Source organism: Eptesicus fuscus, chromosome 4, assembly GCF_027574615.1.
Source record: "Eptesicus fuscus isolate TK198812 chromosome 4, DD_ASM_mEF_20220401, whole genome shotgun sequence".
Lineage (NCBI taxonomy): Eukaryota > Metazoa > Chordata > Mammalia > Chiroptera > Vespertilionidae > Eptesicus > Eptesicus fuscus.
Window position 1 is genome coordinate 64,111,883 of NC_072476.1, and position 16,948 is coordinate 64,128,830.

At 35.3% G+C, this 16,948-nt stretch overlaps 1 protein-coding gene across 15 annotated transcripts in view; it reads left to right on the plus strand.

Annotated features, from left to right (window-relative positions):
* MEF2C (myocyte enhancer factor 2C) overlaps positions 1-16,948 on the plus strand; it is a 163,015-nt gene that overhangs the window by 21,059 nt on the left and 125,008 nt on the right. For 2 of the 15 annotated variants that reach the window (XM_054715078.1, XM_054715081.1), the window contains exon 1: positions 353-493. The exons of 8 other annotated variants lie outside the window; for them this stretch is intronic. The gene's annotated coding sequence lies outside the window, so the exon portion shown is untranslated. 5 more of the 15 variants (XM_054715075.1, XM_054715076.1, XM_028139774.2 and 2 more) reach the window with 3 other exon arrangements.

Below are 16,948 nucleotides of genomic sequence, written 5' to 3' on the forward strand. Positions count from 1 at the left end.
TCATATTAACTTACTTTTTTAAACTTCAACGTGAGGAATATATTCCTTGTCAGTCTCTAGGTCAGCTTCCTGTGCAGCTGAAACTCTTCAGGATAAGTGAAGTCATCAGCTATCGGATAGGGAAGCTGAATGCATTTGGGAAAGTTAGTCTGGTTTACATGTGAAATGCCCTGGAGAAAATCCAGTAAGGTGTAGAAGAGATGATAGCGTGGGAGGAGGGAGGGGGGGGGGGGGGGGGGAAATATCCGAGGAAGCTGCCGCCTCTGTACATATTTCCAAACTGATTAGAAAGTTCACGGCCCCGTGATGAGGTCGAGATTTCAAATACTGGTAATTCTTTCATTATTTCCTACATGCCTAACACTTGAGAAGCATTTAGGCTTAACCCTCTAGCCCTCCAGCCGCTCCGGGCCGAAAACCGCGTCTTCTGGGCGTTGCAGGAAAAGCGCGCTGGAATCGGGCGCTGCAGACATCCTGGACCGCGGCGTCTACGGTAAGGAACGGAGGCGCGCTCCAACGCTGGGAGAAAGAAGTGGTTCACGCGTCTCCCGACGGGAGAAAAGTCACAAGACCAACCATTAGGGTCGCGCTCCTATTGGTCAGAGGAAAGATCCCGACTTTAGGAGGACTTTCCTGCTGGCTGGCTGGCTCGCCGCGTCCCCGGGGAGCGAGCGTGCGGCAGCCGGAGACTCGGTTCTCCGAGGGTCCTCGGCGGCGGCGGCGCGGGCAGAGCGCCGGGAGCCGCCGCTCGCGGTGTTGCCTTCGTTTCGCGCAATAAAGAATTGTCATTAGGTTTGCGTGCGGCATGTGCCGTTACCCCACCGTAAAACTAAAATTAGCAAAATGTCAGGCATGGGAAGATTGATTCACCGAGATGCAATTATCATTTAAAAGTGCTTGATTGAGGTACTGATGTTCAGTGATTTATTCTGCATACCATATACATAATTAAAGTAGTGTGGTGGAGTAATTTATCAATCTAGTTGAGGCTTGGAGGGGTGAGGAGCGAACTGCTGTATGTTTGTTTTATTAAAATGCTCTGAGGTCTAGTCCCGCCCCCCTTTTGCAAGAGTGAAACTGATGATTTCTCCAGCTCGCGAGGAGAGAGTCAAACGGTTTGGGATTGTGAGGGAGAGAGGGACTAAGAGGAAACGCGGCGCGGGGGGAAGGCAAAGGCAAGGACAAAATAAAGGGGGAAAAAGAAGGCAAGAGGCACTGTGGTTCGAGCTGCTTAAGAGCCCCGAGCCCGTGTGCACCCGTTTTCCCGGCCACCCCCGCCTCCCCTCCCAATATCCTTCCACCACTCCCCCTGCCCCCCCCGCCTTTTTTACGCGACGTTTCAAAGGCAGTGAGCAGCTCTCCTTTTCCCATTCGTCTTCTGTCACTTCCTTCCTGGACGCAGTTTTCTGGACGAGTCTGGTTACTTTTAATCCACCGGCCGCTGAGAGCCACTTTCCCCTCCTCCTCCTCCCTCCTCCTCTTCCTCCTCTTCCTCCTCCTCCTCCACCACCTCCTCTTCCGAGAGGCCTCGGCGCGCGCGAATGCGCGTCCCCGCGCGCGCCTCCCCCGCGCGCGCCCCCTCCGCGCGCGTTCACACTCACACACCTCGTCTCCAGCTCTCTGCCTGCTTTGCTCGCAGTCACAGACACTTGAGCACACGCGTACACCCAGACATCTTCGGGCTGCTATTGGATTGACTTTGAAGATTCTGTGTGGGTCGCCGTGGCTGCATGTTTGAATCAGGTGGAGAAGCACTTCAAGGCTGGACGAAGTAAAGATTATTGTTGTGTGTTTTTTGTTTTTTTTTCTCTCTCCCTCTCTTAAGAAAGGAAAATATCCCAAGGACTAATCTGATCTGGTCTTCCTTCATGTGAGTACCTCTGACGTTTCTCGAGGAAAATAGAAATAGCCTGGGTATTGTTTCTGAAATCTGCATCAGTATATTCCACAGCACCGGGTCTATCTATCCCTGTGCCTTTTTTCGGAGGCTGAAGTTGAGGGTTGTTGTCCATTCTCTTCGTTAGATTCCATGATTTCCTTGTCTGTTGCTAAAAGTAACTTTTTAGATAGTCTTATCCGTTTGCCATCAGTTATTGGAATCACTCCTGACTCGTTCTTGTCACATCATTGTGTTTAAAGTTTCATGAAGTTAGTTCGCGTCATTAGCATGTTTGATGTGGTGGAGCATGTGGAGACTGGTAGATTATAATATTTCATAGAATGTTCTGTGACCTTGAAGTACATGCCTTAAGATTTTTGCCTTGAGTTCACTGTGGAGAGATGCTCCTCTGAATCTCCCCAAGACTGATTTGCTCTGGGTTATGCTCTTGAGCTGCTAATTCTTGGGATTAGTTGGAACTAAAGCATGGCTGTCTGTCAGGGTATACCTTTGTGCATCCCCTTCTCCTTGCCAAAGTGCTGGCTTGATAGAGGATTTCTTAATTGGTGTGGACAAATGTAACACCCTGGCTATGGTAATCTATACATTTCACAATTCGTATTGGTATTTCAGTATATGCATTGCTACTTAGGTCAAGTCAAATAAATAGCTGTTTTAAAACAAACAATGTCAAGTCTCTTAAATTGCCTTCTGTTTGGACTTTGGATGAAAGTTAGCAAACTCATTGATAAAGTTTGGCATAAAGGATATATATATATATATATATATATATATATATATATATCACATTGTTTATGGTATTAAATATTATGCAAGTATTTAAATTTAATACTAATGTTATCTCCTTCCCAGAATATGGCTAGTAATTCTCAAAGGAAATGTTATATCTCAAACATTTCTGACTACCCTAGCTCCAGTAGTTAATTTTTTTTTGCGGGGGGGGGGGGGGGGGGAGGGGCTCTTTTTCCTCACAATTTAGAAATGTGTGTCTTTTGTATAAAATACCTTTATATGTAAATGCTGACAGTATAATAACTGGAATTGGGCTCTCTGCCAGTTCTTTAACCGGTCCTCAGTGAAGAACTGCTTTGACACAAAGTGGGTTTTACTATTGTGAATCTGAAACTAACTCGAACAGTAACTGTCTTGTGAAATGGCTAGTGACTGCATATATTTTCTAAGTGCTATAAAGGGAACTCCAGCCACCTCATTATACCAGTCAAAAAGAGTGACCAGCCTCTTTTTCACTGGCACCTTGCAATGGAATTGTGGTTGCAGAGTAAAGATGTTTATGTAGGGTATAATAAGTTGGCTCCCCAGAGAATTGGTAAGACATGGAAATGTGACCACCTGTGAACCCCGTTTAACCTCCAAATTGAATATTAATTTTGCTCTAAATAGATTAACAATCTTCAACTTAAAACTCAAGTATCTTATTTAATTTTTAAAATAATGTCAGTTTTGGTTAGTCTTTGAAAATGTTCTGTATGTACCAATATGGTAGAAGCCGTATTTTTATTTCTCCATCAGTTTTGGTTAAATATAATGCAATTAGAAAACCACATTACACTCTTCCAATATATGCATGAAATTATTAAGTTAAAAGAAGTAGCTCTAAAGAAAGTGCTTCAGAACTTGACAGGTAAAATGAAATGTACGTATCTCATATCTTATCTCAAGGGGGCAAAATCTCTAAAATACCTCCTTCTATTTGCAGGAAAGTACATTTGGCTGTATATTAGACTACTAACTCAATTCTAAAAGTTTTTTTGGTCAAAGGTAACTTTAAATTCAATGTTTGATTAAAATATGGTCTCCCAGTCAAGTTAAGGAGACAATAGTTGGCAGTTATCTTTGCTTTAAATTTTGCTAAACTTTATGAAAATCTACTGTTTTTTAGTAATGTACTTCACGCAACTTTGGAGTATCTATGGCACATTTTGCAGTCTTCTTACTAAAGACAGTATTTTACTTCTTCATTAATTATGCTATTTATATTCCGATTGCTGTGTATGTGTGTGGGATATAGTGAAAGACAATATTAAATATGTAACTTTTATTAAATATTAATTTGTTCCTTCAGTTAAATAAAAAATGAGCACTGTATACTAAAAAGTCAATTTTCCATCTTTCCTAAGCTGTTCAGACTTTAAAAGTATGCAATCACCTATATTAACTTTTCAGAATCCAAACACATTAACATTAAATGCATGAAATATAAATAACATGAACTTTACTTCATCTTGCCTCTTTTATTCTTTGTCAACATATTCAGTTTTCAACATTTGAGGGAAATGGTTGATTCTAATAGGGAAAAGCACTAATGATTCAAAATTGAAATTGAAAAAGCATCGTGTTTTATATTGTTCAGATTTCTATGAATTTCCTCCTTAGTCCTCACATTATCAAATCAAAAATTGCATAACATTACACCATATCTTCCTGATAAGTGATTTATTTTATTTACATTTATTTTATAAAAAACCAAGCTAAATAACTACACGGCATATGTTCACATTATATTTCAAAACTTTCTTCTCTTTATTGTATTATATTTTGTGGTTTTATTTCTCAACTCTGTGTGCGGTATATTTTGAGTCTATGAAATCTCAGAAAGTGACAAAAATGGGGAAATATCTGTGCAGCAACACTTGTGCTACATAACAACAAAAAATAGTTATTAAACAGAGAACCCTGTCTTCAGAGGCATGATTCAAAACAACATGGAAGAATTTCACATGCAATTAAGGGTCACAGAGTGGACTTTAAAGAGATTATTAATAAAGTTCTACTTATTTTACAAAAGCACAGCCTTTGAGAAAACACCACACAAATTAATATGTAGACCTTACTTAAAAATGCACATATTCATTTTACGAATATAGTGATTGCCTGGACACAATGGGAAGATTTAATTACTGATGCTGAGTCTGTGTGCTGCATGAGGAAGGCTAGGTGATTAAGACCCTCATCCTCAGCACTGTACATTAATCTCACGGGCGCGTGGACTGCCTTGCACTCAGTAAAGCCTGACTGTTCACCGAGATCTGTCATCTCTAGGAAATCAAACCAGATTGCAGAGGCGATTCACAAAACCAGGAGCGACAACAGGGTCTGTGCACCTTACAAAAGGCGGATTACCCAGTTCACGTGTTATTTTGATAGGTCAGAGATAAAAGCTGATTGTTGGGAAATGACAAGACACTCCAATTTCAAATGATCGCTAGCTAAGTATATCACGACCCTGTTGCTTCATCATTATGAAGAACCGTTCAAACAGCGGAAAACTCAGTTTTCAAATGACAGGCTTTCGATAGTGAAATAAGAGAAAATGTCTTTTTTTATATGTCTTTATTGCTTAAATTTTAAGTTCCATCACTTCTTTATGAACAAAATCAAGTTCTGGCTGCTTATGAGAAGCAGTTATTATAAGGCTTAATTGCAGTGGACATTTTCAGAGACATTGTAGAGAGCACAAAACAGAATTTGCCAGAAATAAAACATACACTGATGGTATTGAGTAACTGAGCAGAAAATGCATAGTAGTCAATAGCCATTATGTTATTCTGTTACCAAGTATGTTCTTCATAAAAATGTGTAATTACATAGTTATGAATCCATACATTTGAAATATATCTTAATAGGTATGTATTGGTCAAATTATATGTATTTCATAAATGTTATATAAAGACCATTCTGTACAACAACAAAATATGATGTTTTCAGAGTTTATTTCAGAGAATAAAGTTTGGTTTACATAATAACATTTTGAAAACCCCAACTTCTTACACATCCAACTCTACAGTAATTTCTTGCTTCTTTAAAAATTGAAGTCCTTTTTTACCCAACTGATGCCTCCTAGTGTTTCACACAATAAAACACTAATGAGTCATCCATAAATGTAAACATTGCATTTTCATTGCCTACATCTTCTGTGATACATAAAATTAATATTTATGTGTTTAATTTTCTGTGCATTATAAGAAGATAGGAAATTCTAGTGAATGAGATGTTTCATCTTAGTGGATTTATAGCACACACTTGCAGGTTTTCTTTGACCATAACAATATCTTACCAAGTTTTAATAAGTTTATTACCTTCAGTTCCAGTTTACATATTCATGGTTTATGTTCACTCTTTTTCCAAGTGAAAAAACATAGGCAGGATAGTATAGCTTCCATTTTGTAGGCCTGGAAATTATATAGTTGTGTTCATTCGGAAATGCCTGATGAACAAATTCCAAAGGCACTAACCGTTTAAACACTAAAATATCTTTAAAGATATAAAATTTTGCCTACTCTGCGTCTTGACCCTTGCATATTTCTTTGTAAAAGTGCAATAAAGAAAAATAAGGTTTAGAAAAAACAAAGGTAAAGATAAATGCACAGATTTCAACTTTATTATAAAATAGCAACAAAATAATACTTGCCTTGAGAGTACATTATTCTACATAATTAAAGGAAGACTTGTTAGAACATAACTTCTCATGACCAGCAGATTGTCTTAATGAGATTGAAATTAGTGGACACCAACTTGGTGTGAGTTTTCTGTCATTAGGATGATGAGCATAGACTTTCGATATTTTTGCACTTCCATGATTTCAGCTTTCTGACTCTACTTATGAAGATGGATACTTTAGTTTCTCAATATTTTTTCTTTAAAATACTTATGAAAGGGAGAAGGCATTTTTCTAATAGGTCTTAAATCTAAAGGATGCACCGAAAAACCTGTAACATTTATGGGCCTCTTCCTGAGTTGTCATACAACACACATGTGCACAAAAACATTCACAAATTTCTTCCATTAAGACAAGCGTTCTAAGCTTCCAAACTTAGACACTAAGACTAAATGAATGTAGTTCATTGCTATTACCTATATACATAGGTGTCATTTAGTTATCCTGGTTCAAAACACACCACACTTCAACAGTATTTAACTGTCATGTACGATTTTCTAATTTGGCTAATAATACAGTGCTAATACAATTCTGTGCACGTTGGACACATTTCAAAGAATGTAAGGGGGTGTATTCCTTTCGTTCAAGGAAGCAAACATGTAGAAAGGGGTGGACCTTTCCCACAAGAGCCACATTTCTTCCCTTGGAGAATTGAAGCAAATATGCAGTATGTAAGTGAATAAGAGCATGAGAAAAAAATAATTTCTAATGGGCTGCTGCAGTTAGTGAGCAAAGGAAACTGTCTGGGGTTTTTTCTAAAAGCAGTTATTGATAACCCTTCTCACACTGAATGCTGAAAAGGTCTATGCAAGTTTTGTAATTTTAATATTATTTAACAATAATTAATTTTGCTCAAAACAAGAATTCAATAGTAACTATTTTACAAAACGTATTGAAGCATAAAGAGATAAAGGATCTAGAGGCACCTATTCCCTGTCTTTGAAGAATGAGTAGATAGCATCAGTGTTCTTTTATGTTAGTTGTTTTCATGTATGCAAATACAGAAAATTCTATAAAAGGGGTACCATTGTAAAAAAAATAAGATTATAAAAAGGATTACCCCAAATAGTAGTATTTCACATTTCTTTGTATTATTGTAATGTTAACTGCAGAAAGAAAAGCCACATTGCTGTTAAGTATAAATATTATGTGATACCTGTTATAAAAATCCATGTTTTGGTTTCAGGTGAATATGAGTAACATTAATTTGTTATCAACCACCATAATGCATTTGTTGTACATTTGCCTGAGTTAAATATCTGTAATTATTTTTAAATTATAGTAGCTAGTCCAAACAAAGTTCAAAATACACATGAAGAGAATCTTTTGAGGACATTATAAAGGAAATTGGTGATATTACAAGCGATAGAAACAGTAAGCCTATCATAGGCAGATTTCTGCAGCAATCATTACTCTTTAATAATGCAGACATTATAGAGACTTTATTAATTCTTAATGCTGTAAATTTGAAATGAATGGAGCAATGTTGTTCATCCTGCAAGTGGTTGCTATTCATGTAGAATGACAATGCATATCGTCTAGTAAAATTTATTGGAATAAAGTACTTTCAACTTGTTTTTATAGACTGGAGAAAGCAATCTCTGAAGCAGTCCTGGTGAGAACCTGCTTTTACCAAATAGCATTCTGAGCATGGTCTGGTTTCCTTCTTGTATCTTCTTGTCATAGATAAGATGCACATAAATGCGTATAAATTGTTCTCAGATACTGTGGATCTCTAGCATATTGGTTTTAACAAGTGGTGGATATGGTCCTTAGAACGCAAATTGGTGTGTGTTTTTAACAACTAACTACTACCTCTCTCTCTCTCTCTCTTTTTTTTATGTCTGTGATTCTTTCAGCAAGTTGGAATGTTAAGGAAGAGAATGCATCTTCCCCCGAACCCCGAAGATAGGCAGCTTTGACTTAGATGTGCTTATGCATTTGCAAAATTAGGAAATAGATCCACTGATGTAAATAAGTAAGGACAGACAAGGAAATTAGTCTACTACTTAATAGAGTAAACATGACTTTTTTAAACCTAATTAATTGTTGACCATGCATGAGGTGTACAACCCAGGCTTATTATGGAAAGCTGGTATTATTGCTTAATGTAACATGAGGGAATTGGGATTTCTTTAAAGTAATTTTGAAGATGTGATTATTTAGCAGAAATATTCACTGGAGCATTTTATTTTTAGAAATCATGGTCACACAAGGAAGCCTTTATAGGACCGACTACCTAATTGCAGTCAAAATCTCTTGAATGAACACACACACACACACACACACACACACACACACACACACAGAACACACATTTTTTAAGAATATAATGCGCCTGTATTTTTTGACTTTTTCCCCCACATTCTTTACATCTGAACAGAACATAGGTGTCTAAGCAGATGTTTTAAGTTATAGCCTTCATGTAGGTGAGTCTGTAAATGTCCCATTTAACTTAAATGGCTTTGTGGGAAGGCAGTTTGAGGAGTTTAAAAAGAGAAGAAGAAAAATTCATATAAATTGTTCAGTTACTATAGTTTCAGCTCTTTCTTTTTAACAACAGTAATTACACTCAGGATAAAGAAAGTAAAATACACTCTTTTAATTCTTCGTAACATCCAGTTTCTAAGGTAGAGCTCTGGTAGTGCAGTTTTATTTCTGAATATTCAGAGCAGGTACTGGCAGCAGAGCTACAAAATGAAAACTTGCTGGCTGCAGACCAGATACATGCACAGTGCCACATCATAAACTTCCCCTCTTCTGTCTCGGCGTGCGTTCAGCCCCAAGTAATGTCCTCTTTTTCCCTGGCATAGACTAAGGAGCGGAGGGCCTTCTTCCTGGGCAGTCACTTTGGTAAAGGAAAAGCATAGTGTTTTCCTTCGTTAAATTGGAAATTCAGCCTCTTAAATCACTAAGACATTAGCTGCAAAGTGGATTCACTGTTTCCTTTTTCTTCCCATATAGCAGTTTAGAATGCATAAAACAATAGGTGTAAGATAGAAAATGAGACCTCTCCCCCTCCCTCCTCCTCCCAGCAAGTGCAGGCCCAATCAGATGTCTGTCCTTTTTTTTTTTTTTTTTTTTTGGTGTTTTGCAGAAAAAAATATAATGGTTTCTTTTCAATGAAGCCTGTGCATTATATTCCAGATATGTTAGGTCATTTTGTGATGCAAATTAAACATTGAGTGTTTTTTGTACTTATCTCGAGAAATAGCAATAATCCACTGCAGTATGTGGCACTACAGTAATTTTTATGGATAAACTTTGAATGATTGCTAGGTCAAAATACAGAATGCAAAAAAAAAAAAACATGGGCTTTAGTTTTCAGATTTGGTTTATGCTCTTCGTTTGAAAGGTACAATGTAAGTAGTGTGCTTATTGCCATGCAAAGTAAATCAATTTCCAACTACCTGCATTAATATTCTTTGCATTTGAAACTGTAGTCTGAAAGCTCATACTTCTCTTTGTAAAATAAAGTAAAAAATTGTTAAAACCAGTCTTTAATTACCAGTTACATTTTCAGTCATTGCCAATGTGATTTTTAAAAATCCTATTAAAAATAATTTCTAGCTGCCGCGTCTCCTTTCAATCAATAGTAGAATTCTCATTTGTGTGAAGTGTAGTCAGATTATTGCCAGCACACCTTTCTCTAACTAGCCTTCTCTAAGAAAAATGCATTAAGTGGGAGCATTAAGTAGAAAGTGTTACTACATAATAAATATTTATTGAGACTTTATTTTTATACTAATATACAAATAGTGTTTAAATGCTAGTTTAGTCATTAACCCACTAAACCAATTGTTCATTGCCTATATAAAATTTACTAAGTCAGACCAACAGTTAAATTAAATTTAATTTTCTCTTTAAAATAGATAAGAAAGATAACTTTAATTATGTTTAAATATCAAGCAACTATTTTTTCTGTGGTTGCAAATGTTTCCTAATAGTGTCAAGAAAGTAATACCACGTAGATCTTAAAATGTAAATGTAATCCTAAGAGTATGATCACAATGGCCTATTCTTGCCTAGGTGTTATGAGCAAGGGCCCTACACCTGGCACAGTTTCAGGGCTCATTAGCAAGGGGGAAAATGTTAAACTTTTCTGCATATATTAATATACATAGAAGTCAGTAATTTTGACATTTATTTTTTACAAAATTGGGCATTCTATTTAAAATTCAGATTCAACCTTTAAAACTGCTTTTACTTAGGATATGGTACAAGACTTCTTTATCTCCTTGGAATTCTCCTGACCGGTAGGATACTTTGAATCATTACCACTCGATAAATATTGTTAGACACATTGTAAAGTTCCAGTTGTTTAAAGCGTACTGGATTTTTAACATTTTTAAATAGGAAACAGATTTTTTTGCTATTTAAATATTATAAAACTATACCTGATTAAAACATGAATCTCTTGGAGGTTCCTGGAGTAGGTATTTCTCTGGGCAAGAATTTTAAAATATTTTAACTGTTAACCAATAAATTACCAAGTACTGTACTTTTTTAAGGTGCCTGATTTCCATTCACATTTGAGGAACCTCGTTAAGTTTGGGTGGTCTTTAAGGAAAGGTGTTGTGGCCCAGAAAGTAGATCTTTTCACCCTTCTTCTGTAACAGTTAATATGTTAAAAAGGTATAAATCCAGACCTAATTCCATCAGGATTTTTTCCTTAACTAAATTAAAAAGAACAAACCTGGCTATTAAAAAAAAAGTGTATCCATTTGTTCATTTCTCATATTTATCCAAAGACCACTTAACAGTCTGTATAGGTTATAGGTTAAGGAAATAATTTTGACTACATCATTCTTTCCTTTCACGGTTGAGTTTTTCTCCCCTTACATAAACCAAAAAGAAATTCCCACGATAACATTAATAGATTTGGAAAGGGCTGGGTAAAATACTCAGTCCCATTGCTTGTTTCCCAACGGCGCTTTGGTTGAAATGAATGGGGAATGTCCCTTGTAGGACTGTTTGATCTTTCTTGACTTGAGTTAGAATGAATGCTATGTGACTTTTTCCCCTTCTCTCGTTTTATAAATTTAAAAAATCAAAGAATTCTTAACCTCACCCTTTTTTCTCAGTTTTTATTGTTTTGGGATTCTCTTCTGAGTTCCTTTCTTGCTTCAAAATATTTGGTATTGTGAGAAAGCAAATGCACTTTTAATTGTTTTGACTACACGTGTGAGATCATTGAATTGTTTCAGGTGTTGACTTATTCTTACACTTGAGAGATTGATGTGGTTCATCACAGCCCAATGCCATGTCATGAAAGAGCTCCAGACACAGATCTTGAAACAGCAGACTATAGGATGGTGTCTTTGTAAGGAATCGCTGACGACTTTAGAGTCAGTGGATGGTACATTTACGGCAAAAATGCATAGCATTATGAAGTCTCAGGAGGGAGTAACAGCTATTGGACTAGTTGAACCAAGTTATGGCTTTCATGATGTTCTGTGAAAACATCATTTTGGGCCAAAAGTACAAAGTATGTGTGCATGCTTGTGTGTGTGTGTGTGTGTGTGTGTGTGTGTGTGTGTGTGTGTGTAGTGGGAATAGAAATGGGAGAGCAGAGAGTGTGAGACACAAAAAGCATGAGAGGATAAGAATGAATACAAGAGAAAGAGAAAATCAGTTCTTTTGATTTGCAAGCATAAAGAGTTGAAGGACATCATTGCCATACCTAATATCATTTCTTAAATTATACATATATGTGCTATTAGACCAAGTGGCCCATACGCAATAGAGAATAATATTTAAGAATGAAGACTAAACTGAGTAACTTCAAAATTCTGCCTCCCATTTACTGATTAGTGGCTTTAGGCAAGTTATTTAAACACCAGAAAGCCTCAGTTTCAGCATCTGTAAAAGGGGGATAATAATACCACCTACCTCCTAGAGTTGTAAAGATTAAACATGATGATACATATAAAAGCACAATGTACTAGTAAATGCTCAGTAATTAGTAAATTATTATCATAGACTACATTATATTTTGATTATTTTATCTTCCTGCTAATGATGATCACTTAGTGCTTGAAGGGATAATTATTTTGAAATTTTTAAAATAATACCTTAATTTTGTTAAAATTGGGTTACTTTCAGGGTAAGTCTCTAATTCTGATGCCATGTTAGGCCAGTGTTAATGATCGCTAAGTACAATATAGTTCTTCAAGAATATCAAAACCTATCACAGAATCAGATGTTATTAAATAAATATTATATTATTTTTAGAACCATAAATGGAATGAAACAAACAAAATTATTCCATCTATAAGTTTTAAAAGTCATTTATTGAAACTTCTAAATTTCAGATAGATTATTGCTGAGTTTTAATAACAATTCAGGTTGGAGGAAGCGTTTGATGTACATAGAATTATTAGGTGGTTTTAATAGTGAACACAGCCTCACTAAGAATTCTAAAGGTTTTTATTTGCTTTAGCATGTATATTAGCCACTTTTGAAGAATACATTAATATTTCTTATTTCATAATTTTGGTTGTATGTAATAAGAGCAATAGAATAAATGTATGATGACCAGGTGTCATTTACTCATCTTTCTATCCCTTCACAATGCTTGCAAAATATAGGTTTTTTTAATAAATGTTATTATAAATTAATGAATTGTATTTACTAGTAAAGATAAGACACGTTTTTATTTTAATAGTTAAAAAAAATAAGTAAGTAGCACTCCCATGTCATTTTTTTAATTTTCCAGATTTGAGGGATTGTTAGTTTTAATGATAATTTATCAACTTTGAGATGATGAACAAGTGAACTTATCTTAATTTGGGTATTTTTCTTAATGTGAGAAGAAATCTAACATAGGACAGAAAATGCAGAATTTTACCTGAGGATTACACCTTTTGATAACACAAATAAACACATTTAGGTAAGATGTGGATGAAAATCGACCTATTTCTGGTCTCAGAGTCTGTTTACCACCTTTTTGTCCAGCTTTTATAGTCACTTAATTTCTCAAAGAAATTCGTATTTTGGATGACAGGTAATGTTGACGAGGCCTGCCCAGTTTAGACCACCTGTGGAGTTGCAACCTCTTGAAATTTTCTCATGCTCTTAAATAAGGCCCCTCTAGTGTGCACCTTGCATTCAGCTTTCTGCCTTGCATTCAGCCTGGCTAAAGAGTGCTCAGTGCAAGGAATGCTTACAGAGTGGACTTCCCTATGGTAAAACAGCATGGTCGGCTCCCAACACTGCAATCAAGGAAGCCTCTAAAAGCTTTAGTTTAAAATAATAATAATAATAATAATAATAATAATAATAATAAATGTCTGCGTGAAGATGATGGAGCCCTCTAAGGCACATGAGCTTTGAGAATTATCCCATCTGCAACCCCCTCCCCCTGCTCAGTAGCCCTTTCCAGGGTTATGATTACTGGAAAATGGCTGTTAATCACCAGATTTTGTTATTTTTCTACTGCAGCTGCTTCAGTCAGAGTAGTAATCTATTAAACAACTTGGTCTCCAGTTTAAAATTTGCATTGTATACTGTATAGAGTAAATTTTCATTGTAATCAGAGCATCCAAGAGAACTTCCTGGTATGATTTATAGAAGCACGTTTGTTTTTATGTATGGACCTCTCCAGTGCTATTGAGCCAACTGTTTAAACAATACTGTTGTTGATCAGCATAAAATAAAATATTGTAGTACTATTGAGTGCACGCAGCATTTACAATAGTCACATTTGCAGAATATTTGAATTGTGGCATCTCTAGCACATGGCAGTATAATACCCACATAATTCATGACTTAACACAGATATTTAAATTTTGACATGAACTTCAAAGGGTTTTAGAAGGTTAGCATTCTTGTACCAAACTGTGGTAGAGTAATTTGGCCTCTTTTTTGACATTAATGCTTGTTACATTTGCCATAATTTGAAGAAATAATCCAAAACCTGAGTCAATATTTAGTGCGGAAGGAGGACAAAACAGCTCTATTTTACAAAGGACCCTTTTTTAAACACATTCTTATATGTAAAATTGACAGGCTACAAGAGGTGGTTGGATGAAGTTCATCATGTTGGAAAGAATGTTTCAATTAAAGTTGAACACTTTCTCTTCCAGGTCTTTTTTTCCTCATTTTTTTATTTGCTGTGCCAAGGTATCCATGTGCGTTTTTCCACTGTCATCTGGCTCACTCCCAGCAGATGCACACAATCTGTTCTGCTGTCACTAACAGGGTTCGGTTTATGAAAAGAATGTGTCAGAACATGCCACTATAGTCACTTTTACAGGTTTTTTTTAAAAGAGTAACTGAGAATATATGCATCGCCCTAGTTTTATTGTACTCAGCTTTTAAGAGATTTCTAAGAAACTTTTATAACATTCATCGACCAAAAGCTTTTTTCCAAACATATTTTTGACCAAATATTTGCTTTCCATTAAGAAAAATTTTTTAAGTTCACAAACATCTTTAATGATTAGCAATATGTATTGTATTTAAATATAAGAGTAGGTTTTTATAGTTCTGTCTGAAATCAACCACATATTTTTATGAAAATATCAAATTTCCAATTACAAAATTTACTTTATAATCAAATAATCTCCTACTAAAATCAAACCTACTTTTCTACTCAAGTCAAAGCTTTATTTTAAAATATTGTGATATACAAGTTAGGGTATGGTCATAAATATGTTATTTGAATTCATAGATAATGTGGGTTTCTTAAGTCTTTAACACCATTAAATTAAACCAAAAGCAGTTAAACTATCTTATCCTATGGAGAAACTTGATCAACTGTACTCTGAGAATAAGGTGACATTTTTCTTTGGTTGCATAATAGGTCAATACTTCTGAACTGATTTTATTTATTAAAGTGTCTCTATTCCTATCAAGTATTCTAAATAAAAATTCAATTTTGTTGTATTTTTCATAGAAAATAATTTCTTTGGTTTTACATAAATTTTAAAAAAATGAGCACTGGAAACCTACATTCATTCCTGAAATAATGAGCATAATGAGTTAGCAGAATTTTAAGTTTTAAGTATGTGTAGTAAGTACATACTGCGTTTGTAGGCACATGCAGAGTGGACACATTAATATTTTGTATACAGATCATGGTTTGTAAGTATCTCCCAGAACTGAAGATTTTAAAATGTACTTAAATGCTAATTTTAGATTTTTAAAATAATCTTTGACATGAAGAGCAACTCAAAGTTCTGGAAAATTAAGCATTTTTATCAGTTATACTTCACATCAGCTAAAAATGAAACTATATTAATGAATAATCACAAATTAGGCATTAATTATATATTTTTATAGGATAACTAATTACTGTTTCTTCATAAAGATAATTTATGGAATACCTTTTAAGGAATAATTTCTGTCATAACATGTATTGTCACATAGACAACTCAAGCAATGTACATTAAGAGACCTTTCTGAAACAACTTTGCACATTTTAGCAAGAAAATAATTGACTTGGACTTTATGGGCTCTGTTGTCATATCATGCAGATTAACTGCTAAATTATCTTGTTTAGAGTTGTATCAAATGATTGTTATAACAAGTTTTATTAATTCCTAAAGAAAGAAGAATTCTTTTTCATTATGTTTTAAATATAAAAATGTATACGTCTTTCATAAGTTGATTTTGTAATGCTTTTGATGATATGAACAGGGCACATATGTTTAAGATGAGTGATAAAGGACTTTTCTGAAATGACTTTGCTTTTTAACTAGTCTATAGGTACTTGAAATTGTTTAGTTTTGGGTAATCCTGAATATTTGCTCTTGGATAAAAAGGCTACTCTACACCAAGAATCACAGGTGGTGAACTGAGAAAATGTTTGGTTGAATCCCGTAGAATGTCAGAGCCTTCTACTCTTCCCCTCAAAGTCTTCAGCGGTGGGGTGGGGGAGATTTGTTGTCATTCATTATAAGACGGTAGATTTAGCCTTGCTAACTTACTGCTGCGGGTATTAGGGGAGCAGTTGGAGAACAACGAGAAGCTTTTCTTTTGCTACAATTTGAATACATGTAACACCATTTTGAGACAAAACTCCATAGGCAGACTTAATTGTACTTATCCTGAATGACTAATCCTCAACATTTTCTATTTATTACTCAAAGTATTAATATAATCCTAAATTTCATTGGGGAAATAAAAAGCTTACGCCTCTTAGTGAGACTCACCGAAATTAAAGAATATTTGCAAATATGGTTTATCCTGTGAAATACTTTTAGATACCAGATCTTCTAAAAAGGTAGGCTCTTTTATTTATAATACTTTATAATGAAATAATTAGATTTTTTTCTAATTTTATTTTTTAAAATGAAGGGAAAATTGGTTTTGAAACTTGAAATTTTCCTGGTTCTTTAAAGTATGAATGATGGGGCTAGTTTATCTCAAAAATACTTTTTTTGAATTTTGCCAGTTGCTTCAATTTCCAACATGGGTACCACCCTCCTTTGTGGTTGGGAGGTCCTTCTTTCTTTGCATTTGCTTAGTCATAGGTCTTTTTGGAGCAAAGACAGACTATTTTTGTGAAGCTGTCTCCAAAAAATGTATTATTCATAGCCTACGAAGCCCATCAAAGAGTCTTAGTGCGCGGGTAATGATAGGTTGGA